This window comes from Pagrus major, chromosome 7 (genome assembly GCF_040436345.1).
Source record: "Pagrus major chromosome 7, Pma_NU_1.0".
Lineage (NCBI taxonomy): Eukaryota > Metazoa > Chordata > Actinopteri > Spariformes > Sparidae > Pagrus > Pagrus major.
This window is the reverse complement of record NC_133221.1, coordinates 13,010,340-13,023,677: the sequence shown is the minus strand read 5'-3', so window position 1 is coordinate 13,023,677 and position 13,338 is coordinate 13,010,340.

The following is a 13,338-nucleotide window of genomic DNA, read 5'->3' as shown; positions in this document are numbered from 1 at the left end:
AGGCACAGTTCTCTACCTAAGTGTTTCAGAAAAAGCATACAAGAATAAGACCAAGAATGTGCGTAACAGCGACAATATATGTTATACTGTTGTCAGAGAGGAGACAAACCAAAATGCACTTTAAATAGAAAAGCCAGAGATGGCAGTTGAATGACCCTTCCCCCCAAAAGCCAATTGTCTGCTTTAACACAGCCAAACTGAGAAACAAATCACCCACCGGTGTTGTTGCACTCACGCAAGCACACAGTTGAGGCAATTTCATACAATTTGCTGCGGTCAGTATGAACTCTCATCATCCACATACTTCTCAGTAGAGTTCTCTTGATGTCTGGGAGTGCAGTCATGGGTGTACAGTACAAACAGGAGGGGGCTGAGCGCACAGCCCTGAGGGGCTCCGATGTTGAACACTCAAGTAGAAGAGGTGTGACAGCAGATCCGAACTGTCTGGGGTCTGCTTGTGAGGAGGCTTGGTACTTAAGCCCAGAGTGATACGTTTTTCAGTCAACTTCGTGAGTCAGATTGTATTGAACGCTGCACTGAAATCAACAAACAGCCTTCCGATGTAGCTGTTCTTATTCTCAAGGTGTGTGAAGACTGAGTGGAGGGCAGTGGATATGGCGTCCTCTGTGGATCTGTTGGTTGTGTAAGCATATTGGTGAGGGTCCAGGTTGGCAGGGATGTTGTCTTTGATGTGCTGTAGAACCAGTTTCTCGAAGCACTTAATCAGGAGGAAGGAATTGGCATTTAACTATTACTCTGTATTAAATTAATATATATCCTTCTGCTGCCCTCTTTATTAGTATTTGATTAAGAGCAAGAGACGCCTTACTACAATTTCTTTCTACTGCCTGCAAGCTTCACAATTGGTTTGTGGGAAATAGCACACACTAGAGTTGTTTATGTAAAGGTCTCATCTGTGGTGACTGGGGGGATTTTTACTGTTTTATGTGAGTGATAGAACTTCATTATTTGAACCAAGCTATTAATTCCACTCTGACATGGAAGCTGCTGTCTCACGGTCCCACGAGGATCGAGATAATCAAGATTTATGATTTACATTTGAGACATTTAATATGCTTTCAATATCTATTACGTAAGTGTTCCATCCGTGTTAATGTGCATGGCGTAAGAGCTAATCATGTTAGCGTAGTTTACCATGGCTAATTACCAGCAGCATATGGAGGGAATAAACCTGAAGGTACCTTTGAGAGAGAAAGAAAGAAAATACATAGCGCATAAAAAACAGTCAAATTCATTGTAAACCATCAACCCTTTGTAAATCTATTTAATCACACTTGCATAATTTGAAAGTGTTGAGGTTTTGTAAGGCATGCTGTGATTGCTGCGCATGAGCAAACAAGAGTAAACAACATCAGTGCAGTAAAAGGAGCGTGATGAGTGATAAAAAGCCCCTCAGAGTATGTTAGGTCAAGTTGTGCAAAGTTATGTTCACATATCTGATTAGTAATGGGACATGCTTTGATTAGAAACAAGTCACTCTTTTCATGAATCCTAAATTGACAATGATAGAGGATGGATACATCGATTATACTCGGCTTAAGGGGTTGAAATGTATTGACTCAGTTTTTTATAATATTGCAAGCACACATTTCCTGTCTGACAGTGTTAGTGTGTGTCTGTCCGTCTGCACTCCGAGGTCATGCACCCGTCTCTCGATTTGGCTCAGTCACGTCTAGCTGTTGAACTTGCCATCTAATCTTGCCCTAGCATGTTGCTTCGTCAGTGTTGTTTATATACTGTCAATAATGAAACTCACTTCCAGAAAGCTTTGTTGTCACTAAAGTCTCCGCATGCCAGCTAAGAGAATAACAGCTCTGGCTGGGTTACCGTCAGCCACATGCCAGAAACAGGAGCACAGACAAGCTGTCTTAACCGTCCTGTCTTTTTCTTTTATTCTCACTGTCTTCTCCTCTCCCTCTTTCCCCTTTCAATGTGGGGCTACTAAGAAGATCGCCAACCTGAGCTGCAGACATGCCATATTTTAATTCCCCACACCCACCCTGTTGGGTGATTATCACTGCTCTGACAGCTGCTTTTTGTTGGCTTTGTGGTTACACATACATGTGTTTGTATGTTGTGTCGATTTGCTTATGTAATTCAATTCAAGTAAGGGATTAGCGGATATAATACAGTGAACCCCAAACAAACACTCAGAGATGGCTTCATGCCACCGCAGAATGGCATCTGGCTCAAGGACAGTGCCAAAGATGCAGCTGTGAAGTCCATCAGACATTTTGTGACCATTTTTTTGCTGTATGTGGAGGTTTGTTTATTTCAGAACCAGTTTGCTGGACTTTTTTCTCCTCTTTTTTCACCTGAACTGGGAGAGAAAACTTGACTTAACTTTAAATGATACATGAGAGTGTATCACTTAGATAGTATTATAATTCAATTTTCATTAATTTCCATTGTATTTCTACTATGACTATTTATATCTATTCTGTACACATGACAGCTATTGTGTCCTTGTCCCAAAAGAAGGATCTCTCCTCTGTTGCACTTAAGATTTCTGACTGTTTTGTGACCGTATCTGAACCAAGGGTCTAAGGAGTATGCCATGGGCTGTTCATGTAATAAAACCCTCTGAGACAATTTTTAGATATATTATTGGACTCTATAAACTGATTTGTTGAGTTGCACCCTTCTAAATTTGCTTCTTGTAAAAAATAATTTTAAACATTCCCTCCAGCCATGTTTTAATTGATTTGAAAATACTCTGCTTGGAATAATAAAAAGCGCCTGTGGATTATAGTGGATTACTTACAAATTCTTGGAATTACACTGAGGCCACATTTGTTCCAAAATCAATATTCGATGAATATGCACTTCACATCACACTTCTGTTCTGAGGGTGGCGTACTGGACCAAAATTGGTTTCCAAAGCGGTTGTGATAATCATCTTGTGGGCAAATGTCTTAGATTCAGATTCCCCCATTCAGCTGTTGAGTCCCACCTCTACCATTTCATTTTCCTATGGCCAAACATCAGAGACAGTTGTGCGCACGTCTTTACAGAGCCTAGGATGGGGAGAGGTGGACTATGTGTATGCTCAAATGCAGTCAAAGTTGATGGATGGTGTTTACCTCTCCCCCTTCTACACTTTGAACGCCTTCTGAGTCCAACAATTTGATCCGTGATGTTGTGGTGGAGACAGGTCTCTGTAAAGATGTGCACACAACAGTCTCTGATGTCCCATTGAGTCCCACCTTGAGTCCATTTCATTTTCCTGTGACAGGGCATCAGAGAGGAGCAGTCTGAAATCCAAGGTGGATTAGCTGGCCCTTATGTTGACTAGTTTTCTCTCCTCCCTCCGGCTGGTCAGGTTGGGTGATAGAAAGATGCCGTTGCCAGTGATCGTCACAAAGTCCACTGCCCTTAATCTAAAACCTGCCAATGCTGATGAATGTATTTCTGTCAGAGGCAATACATGTATGATGATCCCAGTATTCTACCCATAATTCACTGTATAAAATGAGTTGGGTTTTTTTCCATTGATGTTTATGATTTTAATTATGAGTCCCAGAAATTTTGCATTGATGTTTGTGGTAACGCCAGCAAGATTGACTTGATATTTTTTTAGCAGCTGTCAACATATTTTTTGAGATGCACAAACGATTCTCACTTTGTTGTGACTCCTCGCCTCATCTGTGTGACTGATTTATTTGTTTTTTCCTCTGCTTTCTCTGTATGCGGTTCTTTCGGCATGTAATAAGATTCAGGATTGAGGTTTGCTGTTTATCCAACACCTGCTTGTTGTTGTGACACACGCTGCTGTGGTGACTTGATGGAAAATTGCCCATCAAAGTGAAATGTTTTCCCTCCTCCATATACAATGCATTTACCATATTGAGATGTAAACACAGGAAATTAATCATATGCATACAGACATTGGCACCCCTCAAGGCTACCGTTAGGACAGAGGCTGGAATGGAGAGGGCGTAAATGGGAAGGATAAGGGGATGATGTATGGAGGAGAAAGAATGTTTGTTGTCCCTCAGCCACAAACTCGTGACAGATCTTGTAAGTACTGAGTGATGTAGTGCGAACCGTGTTTTTCCGAAAACTTTTCAAAGTAAACGATCAAAAACTTTAGCTCATTCTTTTGAGTAATGAAGCCCAAAGTGCAACCTGTTTGTTTTGAAACACACATTTCTCCACCATGTCAGTGTGTCACAAAGACAAATCCCCCTCCGAGATATGGAAATGTCTGAGCTTTCTGTTTGCAGCGGGCAGCAGCTCGAATTGAGGTGAACAGATGGAAGGGTGAGGGATGAGAGATCTGAGTCAACCGTTCGTATTAAAGACAAAGTAAAAACACCAAGGGAGGATGTAAATGTTTGAACATGTTTGAGGGGTGTTTGTTGGAGGCGAAGAGGTGAACAGATGGATGTATAAATGAAGGAGGGAGTGTAGGGAGTGCAAGAGATGACTGCAACACATGTGATTTATGTAAACTTGGATAAATGTTTGGATTAAAAGGGGAGTTGTTGGCTAAATGGTTGGATGACTTGAAGAGGAGAAGAGTGTTTGAAGAAGAAGAGGAAGATAACACACAACCCTCCATCTGACTGGAAGATACATATTAATTTAAGACTCAAAATAAAATGCATTTCCCAGCATTTCTTGGCCCTGAAGTCACAAGTACAGTTACATAATCGCTATTATCTCCATGTTCCTTCATGTCGACTGTGAGGGAACCGCAGTGACACCCTGCTCATGCTCGTTGTCTTCAATTATTTAAGACCCATTTCGTCTAGTCAGTTTCTACCTGTTCAACCTCTGAGGCAAAGCGAGATCACACTACATTTGTATTCATGAGTTTGACAGGCAGTGGATTGCCCCTCTTTTCTTGAGGTGAATTATAGAAGGCATGTCAGCAATGGGTTAAATGTGTACAGGAAAAGATGATTGTCAGGTTATCTCCAGGATCCAGCGGATTCCAGAGAAACGTTGACAGGTTTCCTGGTTTCCGTCCTGGGTTTCTTTGTTGAATATGCATGGAAAAAATAATCTGTCATATCCATATTACACTGACCCTGTAACTCTTAGATTCAAATCCATAGGCACAGATAAGATAGACAGATAGACACAAAATTGCTGGTAAGAAAAAAAGGCACTATTATTAGAAACAGAAATGCTCCTGGGAATCTGAATACCATTGCAGCAGTCAAACAATAAAGAAGATAAACTAACGTGACAGAAGTGAAAATGTGTGTTTTTGTGGTGTATTAGGCAGGTGGACACTGTTGGGGTATTGTTTTTAATCATTAAACAAATACAGAGGTTTTCATTTGCTGGAACAATTTGTCTTGTCTAACAATTGTCTTGTCCTAACAAGATCAGATTTTATTATTTTTCTAGATGGCGTGGATGTGTCGTGCAATGTTGTAACTACACGGTTTGGCCACTATGTGAAATTTGCTTTGAAGCCAGGCACACTTCCTGGAGGCTAGGTCCCAGCTGTGTACAGGTGTGCATCCATTTTGATGTACCCCGTTTTCTCTATTTGTACCGTTTTTTTCAACATGATGTGTTGTCAAATCGATGAAGATATTTTCTTTATTTGCTTGTCTTTTGTCTATTTGCATGTGGTTTTATTTAAGTTGTGGTGCGTTGAGCTCTTGGGTCCACTTAACAAGCAGATAGATTGAGATGCACATAACTCTTGAGGAATTGCAAAAGGCAAAACTGTGTACTCTGCTTTCAGGGCAGAGGAAATGAAACTGGGAAAAGAAAATAGAGAAAAGCAAAGTTTGTCGGCGAAACAAGATTAAAATGGGTGGCTAGACAAATGAATACCCTGAGGGAGAACAGAGGGATGAAAGATGAAAACATGAGGCGGTGGAAGGCGAGAAGGGAGATGGGGTGGATCTAAAAGCATTTTCACTTTTCCTTCTTTGGTTCCCTCACTTACGAAGTACCAACTTGTGACAGGAGGAAGTGAGTTGAGGAATGAAGGGAGCAAGCTTTAATGGAGGCCATTTGGGGCAGTCTACATTCCACTTCATCATCAAAAATTGACGCATGTTATTGATGAAGTGGCATTGTCAGAACTGAGCCTGAAACTCGACTCACAGCCAATGCAGTAAATACCACCGCTGAGACTAACTGGCAACGTTACAATTTCGAAAATAGACTGAAATAGACTGACCGTGTCATTTATTGCGAGTCAGGGTATTCATTACACTCGTATTATTTGGTTTCTGACTCCCCTGCTCGGTTCTTCAAATTCTTCCAGTGTTGTGCTGCCCAGTGAGCTCAGGTCACCATTCAAAACTGAAATGACTTCTTGTGTCGCCCCCTGTGAAGGAGTCCCGAGGAGTGGCTATTCTCGTCTTTGCTACAGGACAGCAAAAACATGCATCAGCATTCTGGGTGACAGCGTTAGGGCTGAGTAATGGGTTTTGATTGTCGAAGACTGAGGAAGAGAAAAATAATAACAGGTTAGAGAGAAAGTAGGAGAGAAAAACAAGAGATTTTCAGTCTTCTGTATCTTTCTCATCAGCAATATCTGGAGGAAACGAGATAATCACTCATGTCCTGTTTACATAATCATGCTTATTTATTGTAATTGGTTCCCACTGTATCCTTTCTTTCAGTCCAGACTCCGCTCAGTTGTTGAAGATGCATCCCTCGCAGATTGTTTCTGTTCTCTTTTTCACCCATTCGTCTCTCTAGTATCATGAAAGAAAATCATTTGCCCAATATCTGCTCCCCTGTCACAGTGCACAGCATGTTTATGAAACAGTGAAGATCAGGCTCACTTGCACCTTCAAATGAGCTGCGGACTGGCTGATTTGGAGAACAATGTGTGTTCACCCCTCCAGAGGGCTAGATCTTACTTCAAGCACAGTTTAGGTTACCGTAGATTTTGACTCATTATTCTCTAGAGTCTAACTAGACACGTAATGGCTCAGTGAGTGCCCAGCTCTGCATAAACAGAGAACTTGCTCTCGCTGGAGAGTGTGCATATGCTCTCGTTTACAGTTCACACTTCTCTGTTGGTGATTGACTAAAATTTGCAGTCATGTTTTGTCCAGTTACGTATCATCAGCCAAACTTCTGTCTTTCTTTCTTCAGCCTTCAAAATCGAATCCCTGCTGGAATAATGTAACACCTGCACTTGGTCAGAAAACCATTTCCCACCTCCAAGCTGATTGAACATGCAGTTGCTCAGCTTTATCATAATCTGATCTGACACCTATCTTGTCAAACTCAATTTTTTACGGGTCAGGTTATATTTTGTTTTTATGAGGACTGGTTGAGCATAGAGCCTCTGCTTAGGAGCCAGTGGTTGTTCCAGAAACCCGTATCATTGGGGAGGAGAGACAGATCTTTGCTGTCTTGGCCTTGTAGCTCTGAACTCCTTCTGCCTTTTTAATCCGTGCTCCAAAAGAAAATTACATCCATTTGGTTATTTGAAGAAGCTACAAGGAATTCATTTCATTTTGTGCTGATTTTGGTGGCCCCTGTGAAAAAAAGCTGTATGAGCACCACTGCCTGCTATGGCAAACATCTTGATCTGGCTACCACGTGCATTTGCTTTGGCAACAAGTGAGGAAAAAGACATGCAAAAACATATTTTAACAGTTGTTTGGAGCATAGTGATGAGGTTGTGAAACAATGTAACGTCTGTTTTAGTCCCACAGCAAGAACTCTTCTTTTAATTTTATGAATTATCCAGCCCAGATGGAGGGGTAGGGCTAAGAGGTTGGGGCAAGGGGTGTGTTTGGATTGGGCCTAGGAAGCAGCTTCTTTCCTCACACTGTCAGACTCCTTAACTCTTTCTCTGTGCTCCACTCTTTTAGCACAAGAGGACTACAACTTACAATCCTTGTACAACCTTGTAGCATAATGACAATAAAATGAACCCTCAAACTTCTGTGGTTTCAGATTATAAAACATTGTGCTTCATAAATTGTACTGTAAGATTTATGACAGTGTAAAGCGATGAGCAAACAATATTCAACAGACAAGAAGTTAAACAGAGTTTAAAGGGGTTTGTACTCCACTTTATTCTAAGTTACAATGGAAGCTGTAAGTTATTGTTTCTGTTATCTGGTAACATTATACAGTACTTCTGTATGCCCACTGCATATTGGAGATAGGGCTTCTGCTTATAAAAGAAATACAAATGCTCAATTATGGGTTTTGATCAAAGAGGATCTATTCTATCTGGATGAGTGATGCCTTCTGGAAATGAATCAGATGATCAGCATTACAACATCAAATCACACACAACGTCTCGGCTTAATGTAGCAGTGAAATGACACATGAGTGAGATATTCATAAATGAGATTCTGTCAAAATCCGTGCCAGTATAACAACATTTTTGCTTCTTTGATGAGCGTGGTCTTAAACATGAACACTGGGTACTGCCAGATGGGCTTAAGGTAATTTTTTGCACTTTTTTGCCGCTGTCTTGTCTCAGATCAATTTTCACCACATGCCACACTATGGAAGAACAAAATTCACCTTTTTCAATGATCATGTTTGGGCAAGTCAGGGAACTTTGTTGAGGTAGAAGAAATATTGTGATCTTGGTTAAATATTGAGAAAATTACTACTTGTCCTATAACCATTTTTTACAACCCAAGTTTTTATAGTTCACAATGCTGTGTTTATAGTCTGGTTAGCATTATGGAAAAAAAAAAACACTTGGTTAGGGTCAATAAAAGATTGTGTTTTTTGGCTTACAATCTCTGCTTTGGTTGCCACACACACAGCTGGAGATGTTCGTTCACAAAAGTATCCAGTGGTTTCACATTTACAAGCATTGAAATTAAGTCTCAAACTGTGGTCACTGGCTTGGCAGCCTTCTCGCCTTGCTTAACCAATCCACCTCCAGATGTAGAGGTCAGGTCATAAACTTGTTTGCAGAAGCATTATCTGCAAACATTATAGTCCTGCGACTGGGCCATTTTTTTTTTGGTCTAAACTCAACTAAACACGGAATGAGCTCTCAACCACTGAGACTGTGTCCTACCTCAGGTCAGCTTTGTAGATGGCTGTAGCTAGAGGGAGATGTTTGACATAATGTTTGGTTGGCTAAGTGAGATACACACAGTAGTCACGGATGGTGGGCTCTGGTTTGATGACAGCACACAGGCACAGTTGCTCGTCACCTCCCTATGTGCTCTGCAGTTAAAACAATTGCCTTGGAGCCATGTGTTAAGAGCGGGCTGTGTGGGTCCCGATGCAACCCTGACTCCTAAAAACTGTAAAAATTCTGTGGATATAAACATGTTTGCAAATTCTTACTGCAAACAGAAATTGTCCATACTAAAAAACAGTCAATGTGTTTTATATTCTCCACACAATATCTTGCCCCTCTCTTAACAAAGGCATGACTCACTTTGTAAGTTGTGTTTGGGCAGCTCAGGGCACCTGATTGTGCTCAGAAAAAGATTGTGGTCTTGGGTAGATACTAAAAAAGTCACCTCTGACTTGAAGCAATGGAGGTTTTGATTTTCATTGAAAAACAATTTTTTTAAACCATATTTTCATATCCACACGGAGATGGTTATGAACACGGGTCATGGACATCAACAAAAAACCAAGATGATCGGTAAAAGCCAACACAGAAATACGATTCCCTTTACTAAATTTCATATGAATAATCATTTTTAAGTATGGGCACGATCACATTATTGCATTGCAGTGTATCTCCTTCGTTAGCCCAGCCCTGTTCCTAGTGTTTTCTCACTCATTACTTTTACCTGTGTTTCTCCGCTTCTCTCCACCTTCAACTCATCCCTTTGTAAGTTTAGATTGTGTTTAAGTCCAGTTTTTATTTCAGTCTTTGTTGAGCCATCCGTTGAGTTTCCCTTATCCTGCCGTTGAGTTTGCCTGTTCCTTGTATATCCATGATCCTGAATAAAACATTGCACTTCCTGCCTGCTGTGTCCTGCATTTGGGTCCACCTTCTCGTGACATCACTTCTGTCTGTTGTTCATATAGCAGTCAGCCCAGAAAAATGTTTGTTTTAATGTGAAATGAGGGTTATGATTGGTTGCTGATATAAGTAACTTAAGTCATAAAAAAACACTTGCACATATAATAATTTTTGTATCACTTGCAATTCCCAAGCTGGAGACCTGTAAATTAAAATGTCTTTGCCACTGCTGCTCTCTGTCACTGGAAGTTATGCTCCATAATATTGAAGAGGGGGGGAAGGAGGATTGGAAAATAAGCCAGGGAGCTTCTTTTGGGTGTGAAAGAAGAAGATCAGTCTGACAGTGAAGGTGGTGTCTGGTTGGAATTTATATGGGAAATCAAATACTGTATTACTGGAGATTCAAGGGATGAGTGTATGTGTAAACTACAGTAATCTGTTTCCTCATTATGTTCAAGAGAAAATACACTCTTGGTTGTATCCCGCTCTGATTCTCTTTGCATTTCACAAGGGTGTTCAATGATAAGTGTGTGCAGGAATGATGTTTTCAGTATCTCTGAATTGCCCCATTGTCCCATTCGTCTTATGTTTAATCTCCATCATTCTGTTTTCAATCCCGTGCTTGTGACAGTTTCAGTTATAGGATTTCTCTCATCCTTCACTTGTCCTCGCCGATTCGTTCTAGCACCCCATTCTTTAAATCCGCGGTTCCTTCTTTCTCCTTGACAATTTTGCTGTATGTATGTGCATCTCTGCATGTGTCTGTGTGAAGACTGCAAGTTCTATTTGTATGACAGCAAGGCTTAAGTTGTCAGACGTATTCTACAATGATTAGCCCAAATTCCACTATTCAGCTATACGCTGGCAGTGACTTTATGACTTCCCCTCACTCTGTAAAGCACTTTTTCTCTCCTGTCGGTCCGCTGGGGCTGAGCAAAGGTTTCTCCCTCTAACCCTGCCTCCCTCCTCTGCCGCTCTCTCATTTTCACTCTTGACTTCATCCTCCCAGGCAGACAGTTAATCCAGTCTTGCCCCTTACCCCTGACATTACTAAGAGGAAAGCATACCGTAGAAAGGGAAGTGGCCATGGTGTATAGACGTGGACATGCAGGCAGACGTCATTTGAAGTGTTTTTGACAGATACCTCTCTAAGATTCAGCAAGCACTGCTGACACCATGATGTTCCTCTCTGTTCAAATCTTGGCATCCCCAACCCAATCTCCAAAATAAATGTTGGCAGTGTACTTTTCTGCAAGCCACAGCTGTTGAAACTTTACATTTTTTCAGATTTAGTGTCAATTTTATGTTGTGACAGTGCCGTGCTTATAGTCAGGTTAGGTTTAGGCACAAAAGCCACTTGGTTATGTCACAGTACAGGTTTTTGGTTTAGTTATTTCCTGTTTTATTTTGGTAGTTTTACTTTCCACTTCCTCTCTTTATCTGTTTTCATGCCCTTTTTGCTGTTCATCTGTGTTCCATTACTTAATCACTCCCTGTGTATTCTGAGCCTGTTTTTTCCCCTCACTCTTGGTCACTTCGTTCCGGTAAAGTTTGCAAAATGATGAGGACCCAAACACAAGACACACAATGGCAGGCAGGCTGAAAACAAAAAGAAAGTTTGTCTCACCATTGTCAATTTTCAGGAGTTAAAGCAGTTCTCCAGTGCCCCAGTAGCTCAGTTGGTAGAGCGTGCATCCCATGTACAGAGGCTTTGTCCTCACTGCAGTGGCCCAGGGTTCGAGTCCGACCTGTGGCCCTTTGCTGCATGTAATCTCCTGTAAGCTGTCCTGTTAATAAAAGCCTAAAAAATAGTTTATAGAAGGGGGATCTCTACTGATTTTACACATCAAGGGGATAGGGTTAGGCCTTTTGTGGCTCCCGAGTGAGATAAAACTCAGATAAATTGCCTCACTTCATGTGACTTGAGTCAAAATCAGTTGGGGCTGAACACTACTAGTTCAAACATGAAAATAGTGTGGGAATGTGGTGTTAGAAAGAAGTGAGATATTGTATCTCGCTCCTCATCTCTACTTGATGCTAGCAGCTCAAGGCTACATTTGCACCACTAGCAAAACAAACCTGAATCTCTAAAGACGGAAGAAATACACAGGGAATAAATAAAAGACACACATTCTCTACATGTGCTGCATTTATTTTGATCCTTTTTTAAAATCTTGCAATTGATTTAAAATGGGTTCCTAAGCTCAGTAATATGCATGACTAAGCTCATGTTTCAAGCAAAGAGCTGTCATGAAGGGAAAACAGATGAAATAACATGATGCTCAGGAAAGATGGAGTCTAAAATCTCCTTCAGCAATTCTAAATGTATGGAAAAACATAAAGATGTTATTGCTGAGGAGACATCCAGGAACCTTCTCATAGGTGAGGGGTTTGATCAATTGCAAAAGATTAAAAAAGACTAGCTGATAAGCCCTCCATGAGGTGATATCTTATATGGTTGAAAAAAACCCTGGAAGAAATTCACCTTGGATTCCAATTTTTCTGATCTGCATATAAATGGTTCCATAAGTGAAGCACCCAGAACTCCTTTCCTTCATTATTTACCAAAAACTACTACATTTACAGTCTTTGTATCTTTGAGAATTTGAATTTCATGTTCAGGGACAGAGAGGGAAAAATAATATTTTATTTTCATTTTATGAATGTCCTTCTGGAGCTACTGTGTTACCAAAAGGGCAATACATTTGTGCAAAAAAAAGTAAGAGGAGAAAAGGAGGCAGAAGGCTGAAGTTTCCCGCAGGTTATCATGGGGAATGTGAGATTGCAGGTTATAAAGATGGATGACCTTGCAGCCTACACAAGTCATCTGGAGTACTGGAACAGCAGCATAATGTTTACTTTATCATGGCATTGTGTAACAGGAATATACCAAACTGCAATACAGAAATTGAGCACTTTTCAGAACGTATATAACTGTTGTATATATTTAAAGCAACATTGAGTAGAAATTGGCATTTTGTGCGATTTGACGCCAACTGTTTGAGTTGAGAATACCATTGGTGTAAATACAAATCCCAGGTCTGTAACAGTTTGTCAGATGTAATGTAGGTGCTAACTACAAACTAAACTAATTACATCATAACAATGTTATGTAATGAAAACGTGTATGTTGATGTAAACATGTATTTAACGCTGTGATCCTACCCTCTCGCTGAAGTTACATAGTGCAGAAACAAGTGATGGGGGGCGGAGTGGCTGAGACAGAGATTTTTGAAGCTGTTATTTCAAGGTAAAAAAGTAAAATAATGTTGCTTTAAAGTGATTAATGTGTTACATACGCCATTATGAGAACCAGGCGATTTTCAACTACTGTATTAGTGTACTTTTATTATCCTTACATTACATTGTGGTAGTTGAAACAGCAATTGTTGTACTTTTTTCCTCCACTGCATTTGTTGGAC